General features: G+C 41.0%; 1 long non-coding RNA gene across 1 annotated transcript in view; it reads right to left on the bottom strand.

Moving 5' to 3' along the window:
* LOC117512530 overlaps positions 1-12,500 on the bottom strand; it is a 49,093-nt gene that overhangs the window by 20,470 nt on the left and 16,123 nt on the right. Inside the window, exon 2 of the long non-coding RNA XR_004561319.1 lies at positions 2,078-2,153. This is a non-coding gene — a long non-coding RNA (uncharacterized LOC117512530). The remainder of the gene's footprint in view (positions 1-2,077; positions 2,154-12,500) is intronic.

The following is a 12,500-nucleotide window of genomic DNA, read 5'->3' as shown; positions in this document are numbered from 1 at the left end:
TGTTTTTTACAAAACTAAAAAAAGAAATCCTGATAGGAAACAAGTGCAAAGAAAAAACACATACCATATTTTCCAGATAATAAGTCACACCTGAGTATTAGTTACATCTACTTGTATTCTAAAGGGCATCATAAAGAGAGAGAGAGCGAAAAAAAAAAAAACAAGCCGTACTGGTCTATAACTCATGTCTATTTTTGGAATGTGGTGCAACCACTTCATGCTACAAGAAGTAAAATTAATTTAATTATTTATTTATAACACAAACACTATGTTAGCAAGCAGAAGATAACAAACTAATTAATGTTGTGGTATGAGGCCCAGAACAGGAGTGAACTGCTTCCTGTGGCCACTGAACAGATGATTATAGCTGAGGGAGGTAAATGTGCTGTGTTGTTGAACATTTGAATATTTACGTATTGTTCATGTATAATCCAAACAAAATTTGGAAAAGATAATAGACCCAGCTGACTTGCCGTTGCCATTCTTGATGTTTCACACAGTCCAAACATGTATTGTGGATAGTAATTTAAAGTTCAACCATACAGTTGACTAACTGTATGGTTAGTCAGTTTGAGAGCATGATTTCTTAAATTTACACATTTTCTCAAACAAGGAATCGTCTTCTTCTTCTGCTCCAGAGTGTGAATCACAGTACTTCTTTCAATATACAGTAGCAGCTTGTTGATGGTGCCATCTTGTGGCTGTAGATGATAATGCTGTATTTAAAAAAAATATATATATATAAGTAGCTTCAGAATAAGAAGCAGGGCCTCTCAAGGGAGTAAAAATAAATAAATAAATACACTTTTAAAAACCCTGGAACTTACAGTCCAGAAAATATGACAGTCAGGATAATAAAAGCTGCTCTCCTTTTGGTTGAGCTATTAGCCATTTCTCTCTGTGAATGATTTTGAACTGTCATATCTCACTTTTAACACCTCTTAGCCACATGCGCCTGTGTATCCTTGACAACCATGTACTCCTTAATTTCTATGGAAAACTCTGTGATGTCCAGTATTTGTGCAAAGCGTTCCCTTCACAATGTTTTTTTTTGGGGGGGGGGGGTCAGAATTAATTGGAAACATTTTAATTTTTGCAGTACATTTTGATTTAGCTTTGGTTAGCTAGCAAGCTTTATAAGCCTAATAAACTACCTCCTTCTTTCCGTAAGTTGAGTGTTGATAAATTGTAGAGTTGTATATGTGAAAAGAAACTAGTTCAGTGAGTTATTTTTTGCAGCTGGAAGTTGGAGTGCTTTAACCACCAAGCAATAGGTTACATATACCTGAGTTTCTTGGTATATTGATATAGCTGAATTGTGTAATTTCACAATTAAAAAGAAAACTAATATGGCTGCGCCACCCGTGGTTGCTGTGGTCTCTGAAAATAAATGCATTTCTTTGCATTGAACAGTCGAGAGCGTATTTATGTTATAATTATACAAATGTCATGTGAAACCAGTCATAACAGCTTTGGGTTTGTGGTTGTTTGACATGGAAAGAATTCATTTATAGTGCTGTTAGCATCCCAAACAAAGTAAATAATAAGAAAAATACATACGCTTTGTGTTTATGTGAGTGGCTTTAACTTGTTTGTTTGATCCCTATGCGTGACATATATGTTATGGTTGCTATGGAAACTGCAGGCACTAATGGACAAGGTCAGTCAAAGAACATGACAAACCGGGGCTCAGAAATAGGATTTAAAATGACAGATATCAATGTTCTTTTGGGATTTAGGCAAAAAGGGTGAAATTTTGTGTGTGTGTGTGTGTGTGTGTGTGTGTGTGTGTGTGTGTGTGTGTGTGTGTGTGTGTGTGTGTGTGTGTGTGTGTGTGTGTGTGTGTGTGCGTGTGCGGGGGGGGGGGGGGATAGCCTCATCAAGCCCTTGCACCTGATTTCAGCAAAAGCCCCTGATGTGTGCATGTTCACAGAGACTCCAGCAGGTAAAATCCCGGGTTTAGAAGAACCAGAGCTTTTTCCCTGATGGAAATTTGTAGAGAAGACAAACTGTCACGAAAACCAATGCAACACTAAGAGCAAACTTCTGACCAGAACGTCTGTTTGTATCCACCCACCTTATCTCCATGCTGTAAAAATCACACTCCATCCTCTCTAATTCTGCCGACCCTCTGAAAGTCGAACCTTTTCCTTCTGATGAAAAGACAAAAAGCAAAGAGGAGGAAGGTCAGCAATTTGTCAGCAGACAATAAAGGATAGCAAGAAGGATTAATCAATGCAGAACTTTCAAAACCTTTGAAATTTGAATTTTATTTTTATCTCATAAAATAAGCAGAAGATGACGTGCTCTCCAACTCTGTATATAGAGTCTCAACTGGATACTTTCTTGTTTCACGTTTCAATGTCAGGCTTTTGAGAAAAAGCGTTGCCTTTCAAGCGGATTGTTTCAGCCACGTATGGGCTGTATTTATTTGATGTATGTGCTCTGGTGTCTTTCTCTGAGAGCATAACTGTGCAAAATCCTTACTTATTCTGTAGTTAGGCACTACGGCAGCACAGCGCGTGAGATTACACCACCTAATCCCTGTGTAATCTCTGCCTCGGCCGGGAAGGCTCAACGGCTCGCCAAATCACTTTTTAATACAGTAAAATATAAAGGGAAATATAATTATTTTTTACAGAATCTGAAGGAGGCCAAATGCAGAGCTGCAGCTGAAGGCAGCAGGAACTTGTGGAGGTCAAAGTTTAACCTCTCCTGTCCCAGCTCAATTCATGGAAGGACAGGGCTTCCATGATTTAAATTATCGACTCCAATCAGACAGATTGGTGTTGAAACCATTTGACACATGGATCCTGGTGTTTTTTTTCCCAAATTGTGGGTCTTCAGCCTGTACTGGAACACTTTCTAATCATCATAAGAGCTTTGCCTTGTTTCCCTTCATCTTAATGCATTCAGTGTGTGCAGATGCCAACTGGTGCAGAGGAGTCGCAGCAAGGTCTTTTCATTTCAGTGTTGCTTTCAGCTGTCTTGAGCTGTGATTCAGAATGTGTCCTGTTGCGCACAATTAGCTATTAAAAAAAGATGCCAGCCATTATCCCTGACACATCTTTGACCCTGTGGTTGCAGCACTGGAGAGTATTGATAAAAAGAAGAGTTCAAACGTGCGTCATCGCTGAGCCAATTTGTGTTGACGTTGCTTGAACGGGAGAGAAAGCGAGACCCAAGTGTGAATTCAAAGTTAAAGATCAGACGGGATCTGTTTTCTCCTCTGAGGGGAAGATAGGTTGTGTGTGTGTGCGTGTGTGTGTGTGTGGGGGGGTTAGTGTCTGAGGGAAAACCCAGAGAGAACGAGAGCTGCTGTGTGGTTCTGTCTCTGACAGACAGAGGGCGAGACTTTCCTTCACATGACGGTTTGAGGAGCACTTCATTAATTCACCTCTTTGCATCTCATCTAATGAGTAGCAACTTAGGAGCTTCTAAACAACTCTCAAATTCGGGCAGTTTGTTGTATTTCCACGTTCACTTACCAGCCTTCCACGAGTCTTGTTCGGGTTCGGGTAGTAGGTTGGATTTGGAGGGCTCTCTCTGTTGGGACTGTTTACACAGAGACTGCTACCTGCTGCTTTGGACTTGAACTAACAGTCTTTTTCAAGACTTTTTTACTTTTTTTTACTTTTTTACTTTTTAATTTTTTTTTACTTTTTACTGTGCTCCAACGCCTAAGGAAGACCTCTAACGGTCGAAACATCGCGACGGAGCACTTTTATCAGCTAACTTTTATTAGCGTTGGCAGGCTAACTAGCTTGCTAACGCTTTCGTTTTTATTTTTTATTTTATTTTTTTTTTTTTATTTTAGCACCGTTGTCGTGCGTTGCCTGTGCTGCTTCATGGCCTGTTTGGTGCCTTGATTGGGGCACTCCATCTGCTGAATCACCTTTGGATTATTTGCACATTATTTACTTTGTGTGTTTTTGGGAATCCGCTAGCTTAGCGTAGCTACTAGCTCTTAGCCGATTTAGCATGGCGGCTTCTCCTGTCTCTCCCGCACTTTTCTGCTCTGGGTGTGAAATGTTTAGTTATTCCTCGGCCTCCTTTAGCAGTAACGGTACTTGTAATAAGTGCAGCTTATTCGTAGCTTTGGAGGCCAGGCTGGGCGAAGTGGAGGCTCGGCTCCGCACCGTGGAAAATTCTACAGCTAGCCAGGCCCCTGTAGTCGGTGCGGACCAAGGTAGCTTAGCCGCCGTTAGTTCCCCCCTGGCAGATCCCGTGCAGTCGGGAAAGCAGGCTGACTGGGTGACTGTGAGGAGGAAGCGTAGCCCTAAACAGAAGCCCCGTGTACACCGTCAACCCGTTCACATCTCTAACCGTTTTTCCCCACTCGACGACACACCCGCCGAGGATCAAACTCTGGTTATTGGCGACTCTGTTTTGAGAAATGTGAAGTTAGCAACACCAGCAACCATTGTCAATTGTCTTCCGGGGGCCAGAGCAGGCGACATCGAAGGACATTTGAAATTGCTGGCTAAGGCTAAGCGTAAATTTGGTAAGATTGTAATTCACGTCGGCAGTAATGACACTCGGTTACGCCAATCGGAGGTCACTAAAATGAACATTAAATCGGTGTGTAACTTTGCAAAAACAATGTCGGACTCTGTTGTTTTCTCTGGGCCCCTCCCCAATCAGACCGGGAGTGACATGTTTAGCTGCATGTTCTCCTTGAATTGCTGGCTGTCTGAGTGGTGTCCAAAAAATGAGGTGGGCTTCATTGATAATTGGCAAAGCTTCTGGGGAAAACCTGGTCTTGTTAGGAGAGACGGCATCCATCCCACTTTAGAGGGAGCAGCTCTCATTTCTAGAAATCTGGCCAATTTTTTGGGATCCTCCAAACTGTGACTGTCTAGCGTTGGGACCAGGAGGCAGAGCTGTGGTCTTATACACCTCTCTGCAGCTTCTCTCCCCCTGCCATCCCCTTATTACCCCATCCCCGTAGAGACGGTGCCTGCTCCCAGACCACCAATAACTAGCAAAAATCTATTTAAGCATAAAAATTCAAAAAGAAAAAATAATATAGCACCTTCAATTGCACCACAGACTAAAACAGTTAAATGTGGTCTATTAAACATTAGGTCTCTTTCTTCTAAGTCCCTGTTGGTAAATGATATAATAATTGATCAACGTATTGACTTATTCTGCCTAACAGAAACTTGGTTACAGCAGGATGAATATGTTAGTTTAAATGAGTCAACACCCCCGAGTCACACTAACTGTCAGAATGCTCGTAGCACGGGCCGGGGCGGAGGATTAGCAGCAATCTTCCATTCCAGCTTATTAATTAATCAAAAACCTAGACAGAGCTTTAATTCATTTGAAAGCTTGTCTCTTAGTCTTGTCCATCCAAATTGGAAGTCCCAAAAACCAGTTTTATTTGTTATTATCTATCGTCCACCTGGTCGTTACTGTGAGTTTCTCTGTGAATTTTCAGACCTTTTGTCTGACTTAGTGCTTAGCTCAGATAAGATAATTATAGTGGGCGATTTTAACATCCACACAGATGCTGAGAATGACAGCCTCAACACTGCATTTAATCTATTATTAGACTCTATCGGCTTTGCTCAAAAAGTAAATGAGTCCACCCACCACTTTAATCATATTTTAGATCTTGTTCTGACTTATGGTATGGAAATAGAAGACTTAACAGTATTCCCTGAAAACTCCCTTCTGTCTGATCATTTTTTAATAACATTTACATTTACCCTGATGGACTACCCTGCAGTGGGGAATAAGTTTCATTACACTAGAAGTCTTTCAGAAAGCGCTGTAACTAGGTTTAAGGATATGATTCCTTCTTTATGTTCTCTAATGTCATATACCAACACAGAGCAGAGTAGCTACCTAAACTCTGTAAGGGAGCTAGAGTATCTCGTCAATAGTTTTACATCCTCATTGAAGACAACTTTGGATGCTGTAGCTCCTCTGAAAAAGAGAGCTTTAAATCAGAAGTGTCTGACTCCGTGGTATAACTCACAAACTCGTAGCTTAAAGCAGATAACCCGTAAGTTGGAGAGGAAATGGCGTCTCACTAATTTAGAAGATCTTCACTTAGCCTGGAAAAAGAGTTTGTTGCTCTATAAGAAAGCCCTCCATGAAGCTAGGACATCTTTCTACTCATCACTAATTGAAGAAAATAAGAACAACCCCAGGTTTCTTTTCAGCACTGTAGCCAGGCTGACAAAGAGTCAGAGCTCTATTGAGCTGAGTATTCCATTAACTTTAACTAGTGATGACTTCATGACTTTCTTTGCTAACAAAACTTTGACTATTAGAGAAAAAATTACTCATAACCATCCCAAAGATGTATCGTTATCTTTGGCTGCTTTCAGTGATGCCGGTATTTGGTTAGACTCTTTCTCTCCGATTGTTCTGCCTGAGTTATTTTCATTAGTTACTTCATCCAAACCATCAACATGCTTATTAGACCCCATTCCTGCCAGGCTGCTCAAGGAAGTCCTACCATTATTTAATGCTTCAATCTTAAATATGATCAATCTATCTTTGTTAGTTGGTTATGTACCACAGGCCTTTAAGGTGGCAGTAATTAAACCATTACTTAAAAAGCCATCACTTGACCCAGCTATCTTAGCTAATTATAGGCCAATCTCCAACCTTCCTTTTCTCTCAAAGATTCTTGAGAGGGTAGTTGTAAAACAGCTAACTGATCACCTGCAGAGGAATGGTCTATTTGAAGAGTTTCAGTCAGGTTTTAGAATTCATCATAGTACAGAAACAGCATTAGTGAAGGTTACAAATGATCTTCTTATGGCTTCGGACAGTGGACTTATCTCTGTGCTTGTTCTGTTGGACCTCAGTGCTGCTTTTGATACTGTTGACCATAAAATTGTCATAGGTATTAAAGGCATTGCGCTGCGGTGGTTTGAATCATATTTGTCTAATAGATTACAGTTTGTTCATGTAAATGGGGAATCTTCTTCACAGACTAAAGTTAATTATGGAGTTCCACAAGGTTCTGTGCTAGGACCAATTTTATTCACTTTATACATGCTTCCCTTGGGCAGTATTATTAGACGGTATTGCTTAAATTTTCATTGTTACGCAGATGATACCCAGCTTTATCTATCCATGAAGCCAGAGGATACACACCAATTAGCTAAACTGCAGGATTGTCTTACAGACATAAAGACATGGATGACCTCTAATTTCCTGCTTTTAAACTCAGATAAAACTGAAGTTATTGTACTTGGCCCCACAAATCTTAGAAGCATGGTGTCTAACCAGATCGTTACTCTGGATGGCATTTCCCTGATCTCTAGTAATACTGTGAGAAATCTTGGAGTTATTTTTGATCAGGATATGTCATTCAAAGCGCATATTAAACAAATATGTAGGACTGCCTTTTTGCATTTATGCAATATTTCTAAAATCAGAAAGGTCTTGTCTCAGAGTGATGCTGAAAAACTAATTCATGCATTTATTTCCTCTAGGCTGGACTATTGTAATTCATTATTATCAGGTTGTCCTAAAAGTTCCCTAAAAAGCCTTCAGTTGGTTCAGAATGCTGCAGCTAGAGTACTGACGGGGACTAGCAGGAGAGAGCATATCTCACCCGTGTTGGCCTCTCTTCATTGGCTTCCTGTTAATTCTAGAATAGAATTTAAAATTCTTCTTCTTACTTATAAGGTTTTGAATAATCAGGTCCCATCTTATCTTAGGGACCTCGTAGTACCATATTACCCCATTAGAGCGCTTCGCTCTCAGACTGCGGGCTTACTTGTGGTTCCTAGGGTTTGTAAGAGTAGAATGGGAGGCAGAGCCTTCAGCTTTCAGGCTCCTCTCCTGTGGAACCAGCTCCCAATTCAGATCAGGGAGACAGATACCCTCTCTACTTTTAAGATTAGGCTTAAAACTTTCCTTTTCGCTAAGGCTTATAGTTAGGGCTGGATCGGGTGACCCTGGACCATCCCTTGGTTATGTTGCTTTAGACGTAGACTGTGGGGGGTTCCCATGATGCACTGTTTCTTTCTTTTTTTGCTCCGTATGCATCACTCTGCATTTAATCATTAGTGATCGATCTCTGCCCCCCTTCTCGGCATGTCTTTTTCCTGGTTCTTTCCCTCAGCCCCAACCAGTCTCAGCAGAAGACTGCCCCTCCCTGAGCCTGGTTCTGCTGGAGGTTTTTTCCCTGTTAAAAGGGAGTTTTTCCTTCCCACTGTGGCCAAGTGCTTGCTCATAGGGGGTCGTTTTGACCGTTGGGGTTTTTCATGGTTATTGTATGGCCTTGCCTTGCAATATGGAGCGCCTTGGGGCAACTGTTTGTTGTGATTTGGCGCTATATAAGAAAAAAGTTGATTGATTGATTGATTAATTGTGCGTGTGTGTGTGTGTGTGTGTGTGCATACAGTGCATGTCGGAAGTATTCACAGTGCTTCACTTTTCCACATTTTGTTATGTTACACCCTTATTCCAAAATGGAATTTTCCTCAAAATTCTACTCACAAAACCCCATAATGACATTTTTTTTTTTTTTTGCAATTTTATTTAAAAATTAAAAACTAAGAAATCACATGGATGTCACTATACTCACCATTTGCTCAATAGGCCCCTTGATGCACCTTTGGCAGCATTTACAACCTCAAGTCTTCTTGAACATGATGCTACAAGCCACCAGGTTGTCTACCATGTGCCTTCTACCAAAGAGCGGTTTCCATCTGGTCACTCTACCATACAGGACTGATTAACTATGGTCCTTCTACCCTGATCACTCACTTTAAACGGGTGGCCAGCTCTAGGACGAGTCCTCGTGGATCTAAACATCTTACATTTATGGATGTTGGAGGCTACTGTGCTTATTGGGACCTTCAAAGCAACAGAAATGTTTCTGTACCCTTCCCCAGATTTGTACCTGGAGACACTCCTGCCTCAGAAGGCTACAGACAATTCCTTTGATTTCATACTTGGTTTGTGGTCTGATATGCACTGTCCACTGTGGAACCTTATATGTAGACAGGTGTGTACCTTTCCAAATCATGTCCAATCAACTGAATTTGCCACAGGTTGACTCCAATTAAGCTGCAGAAACATCTCAAGGATGATCAGTTTAAACAGGATGCACCTGAGCTCAGTTTTGAGCTTCATGGCAAAGGCTGTCATCACTTATGTACACTTGATTTCTTAGTTTTTTTATTTTTAATAAATTTGCAAATGTCTTAAATAAAACCTTTTTCACATTGTCATTATGGGGTATTGTGTGTAGAATTTTGTGGGGAAAATGAATTTACTCCATTTCAGAATGGACTAACATAACAGAAGTTGAAAAAGTGAAGCACTGGGAATACTTTCCAGATGTACTGTATGTGTGCGCACGTATGGGATTCACTGGTTGAACTTCTCACACTGCATGACACATTAACTCTGGTCATCAAACAGTGATAGATGACCCTCATCAGCACTCACAACAGCTCATTTCAGAGTAAAGCAACAACTACAACAGCACTCTGAATGCATACCTACACAAAAGCCAAACAATCTTAGTTTTTCAATGGTATTAACACACCTGGAAGCTCAGACCCAATCTATTCTCAGGAAAAATTTGCAGTAAAATGTATCAAATAAATAATGGTCAGAAGAATTGTATGCCATATTTGTACAATATCCCACGATGTCACTGACAACAAAATGGCAGTTCATCCAATAACCGAACCCTGAGCCTAAAAGTAATCCTAATCCATTTGTAGGCTAATGGATAGAGCACTGAACTAGTACGCTGGACTGATGAGAACAGGAACGACGGTCATAACGCAGTTTTATTTACCTCTCCAAATTAGGCATACATTTTTGTTTTGTTTTTGTTTTTTTTTTAAATCTTCAAGTCTTACGTTTTTAAATTTTCATGGGAGGGCCCAGACCGCAGGCATAATGATGCCTTCTGGATCTGCTACCCAACCTTATTGAGATGATAGTTCCTCTTCCCATGGATATGTTTTTACATATTTAAATATTCATTTTGTCCTGCAACCCCAATTCCAGTTTAGTTGGGACGTAGTGTAAAATGTAAATTAAAACAATACAATGATTTGCAAATACTCTTCAACCTATATTCAACTGAATACACCACAAAGACAAGATATTTAATGTTCAAACTGAAAACTTTTTTGTTTTGTGCAAATATTTGCTCATTTTGAAAAGGATGGCTGCAACAGGTTTCAAAAAAGCTGGGACAGTGGTATGTTTACCACTGTGTTACATCACCTTTCCTTCTAACAACACTCAGTGTTTGGGAACTGAGGGCACTCATGATTGGGTATAAAAGGAGCATCCCCCAAAGGCTCAGCTGTTCACAAGCAAAGATGGGGCGAGGATCACCAGGTTGTGAACTACATGAAAAAATAGTCCAACAGTTTAATAACAATGTTTCTTAACATTCAATTGCAAGGAATTTGTTGTGAAAGTGTCGTGACACGGACCCACAACAGGGGGCGTTAATGAACGGACAATGGATAAGCCAAAAAGTAACAATTTAATGTTGTGAATCGCACAACGAAGTACAGACAATAACAATATGGTGGAATGTCAATTATACACAAGGTGACGTGTGGGCAGGCTCGACGATAGAAGACGTCTGGCGAGAGAAGAGCCGGATCGCACACAGCTTCCACCACCAACGGATCTGAAGAACACCGGAGCCGCCAAGCCCTGCGCCCCAGGTGGCCACTGTCTTCAGCAGTCAGACCCGGTACTGCTGGCAGAGAACAGAGACAGTACTGATGAGTGTGAGTTTGCACACTCAGTAATCCCACAGTCAGTGTTTAGTAAGGAGGGAGCACCTCCACCTCCAATTACACACTCGTGCAGCTCCTGTTTAACCACTTATCTGGTTTGGGGTGTGAGGCGAAGCCGTCGCTGATCACACCAAACGCCAATCCCACAGATAAGGACACACCACAGGAAAACGGCTGCAAAGAAGTTCAGATTATTACTTTGTAAGTCAGCAGAGAAGTTACCTGATTGGTAGCTGATTTCTTGGCGAGGAGGTGGAGTCGCAGTCCGGCCTTTATGGAGATGGTGATGAGTTGACTGAGTGACAGCTGGTGCTGATGAAGAGTGACAGCTGTCACTCCCAGTAGCTCCGGCACCCTCTCGTGCTTGAAGCCCGCACTCCAAGCAGGGCGCCATCTGGTGGTGGTGGGCCAGCAGTACCTCCTCTTCAGCGTTCCACACAACAGAATTTGGGGATTCCATCATCTACAGTCCATAATATAACCAGAAGATTCAGAGAATCTGTAGAACTTTCTGCACGTAAGCGGCAAGGCCAAAAACCAACACTGAAAGCCCGTGACCTTCCATACCTCAGGTGGCACTGCATTAAAAACCGACATCACTGAGTAAAGGATCTTCCCACATGGGCTCAGGAACACTTCAGAAAACCACTGTCAGTTAACACAGTTCATCGCTACATCTACTAGTGGAAGTAAAAAAATCTACCATGCAAAATGAAAGCTATACATCAGCAACATCCAGAAACAAGAAATAAGTGTTTGTTTTTGGTTCATCTCATGGTTAGGATTAGGTTTAGGTTAGGAAAAGGGGACAATGACAATGTCCATAATACACAGGATACCTATGTTTATTTTTTAAAACAGTTTAATGGCCTAAAAAAAGTATTTTTGACAATGGAAATACAATCCCAATTCCAATTAAGTTGGGACGTTGTGTAAAATGTAAATAAAAACATAATACAATGATTTGCAAATCCTCTTCAACCTATATTCAATTGAATACACCACAAAGACAAGATATTTAATGTTCAAACTGATAAACTTTATTGTTTTTGTGCAAATATTTGCTCATTTTGAAATGGATGCCTGCAACACATTTCAAAAAAGCTGGGACAGTGGTATGTTTACCACTGTGTTACATCACCTTTCCTTCTAACAACACTCAATAAGTATTTGAGAACTGAGGACACTAATTGTTGAAGCTTTGTATGTGGAATTCTTTCCCATTCTTGCTTGATGTACGACTTCAGTTGTTCAACAGTCTGGGGTCTCTGTTGTCATATTTTGCGCTTCATAATGCGCAACGCATTTTCAATGGGCGACAGGTCTGGACTGCAGGCAGGCCAGTCTAGTACCCGTACACTTTTACTACAAAGCAACGCTGTTGTAACACGTGCAGAATGTGTCTTGGCATTGTCTTGCTGAAATAAGCAGGGATGTCCCTGAAAAAGACGTTGCTTGGATGGCAGCATGTGTTGCTCCAAAACCTGGCTGTACCTTTCAGCATTGATGGTGCCATCACAGATGTGTAAGTTACCCATGTCATGGGCGCTAACACACCCCCATACCCAGGCTTGGGGAGTAACGGAATACATGTAACGCCGTTAACGTAATTAGGATACAAAAAAGGTAACTGTATTCCGCTACAGTTACAGAAAAAAAGACGTATTCAGATTACAGCATATTTAGTAAAAATGGGGATTAGTTCGCAGGATTACAATTTTAATGCATTTTATGATATTATCTGTA

This window comes from Thalassophryne amazonica, chromosome 6 (genome assembly GCF_902500255.1).
Source record: "Thalassophryne amazonica chromosome 6, fThaAma1.1, whole genome shotgun sequence".
Taxonomy (NCBI): Eukaryota; Metazoa; Chordata; class Actinopteri; order Batrachoidiformes; family Batrachoididae; genus Thalassophryne; species Thalassophryne amazonica.
This window is presented reverse-complemented; position numbering and strand designations above follow the sequence as displayed.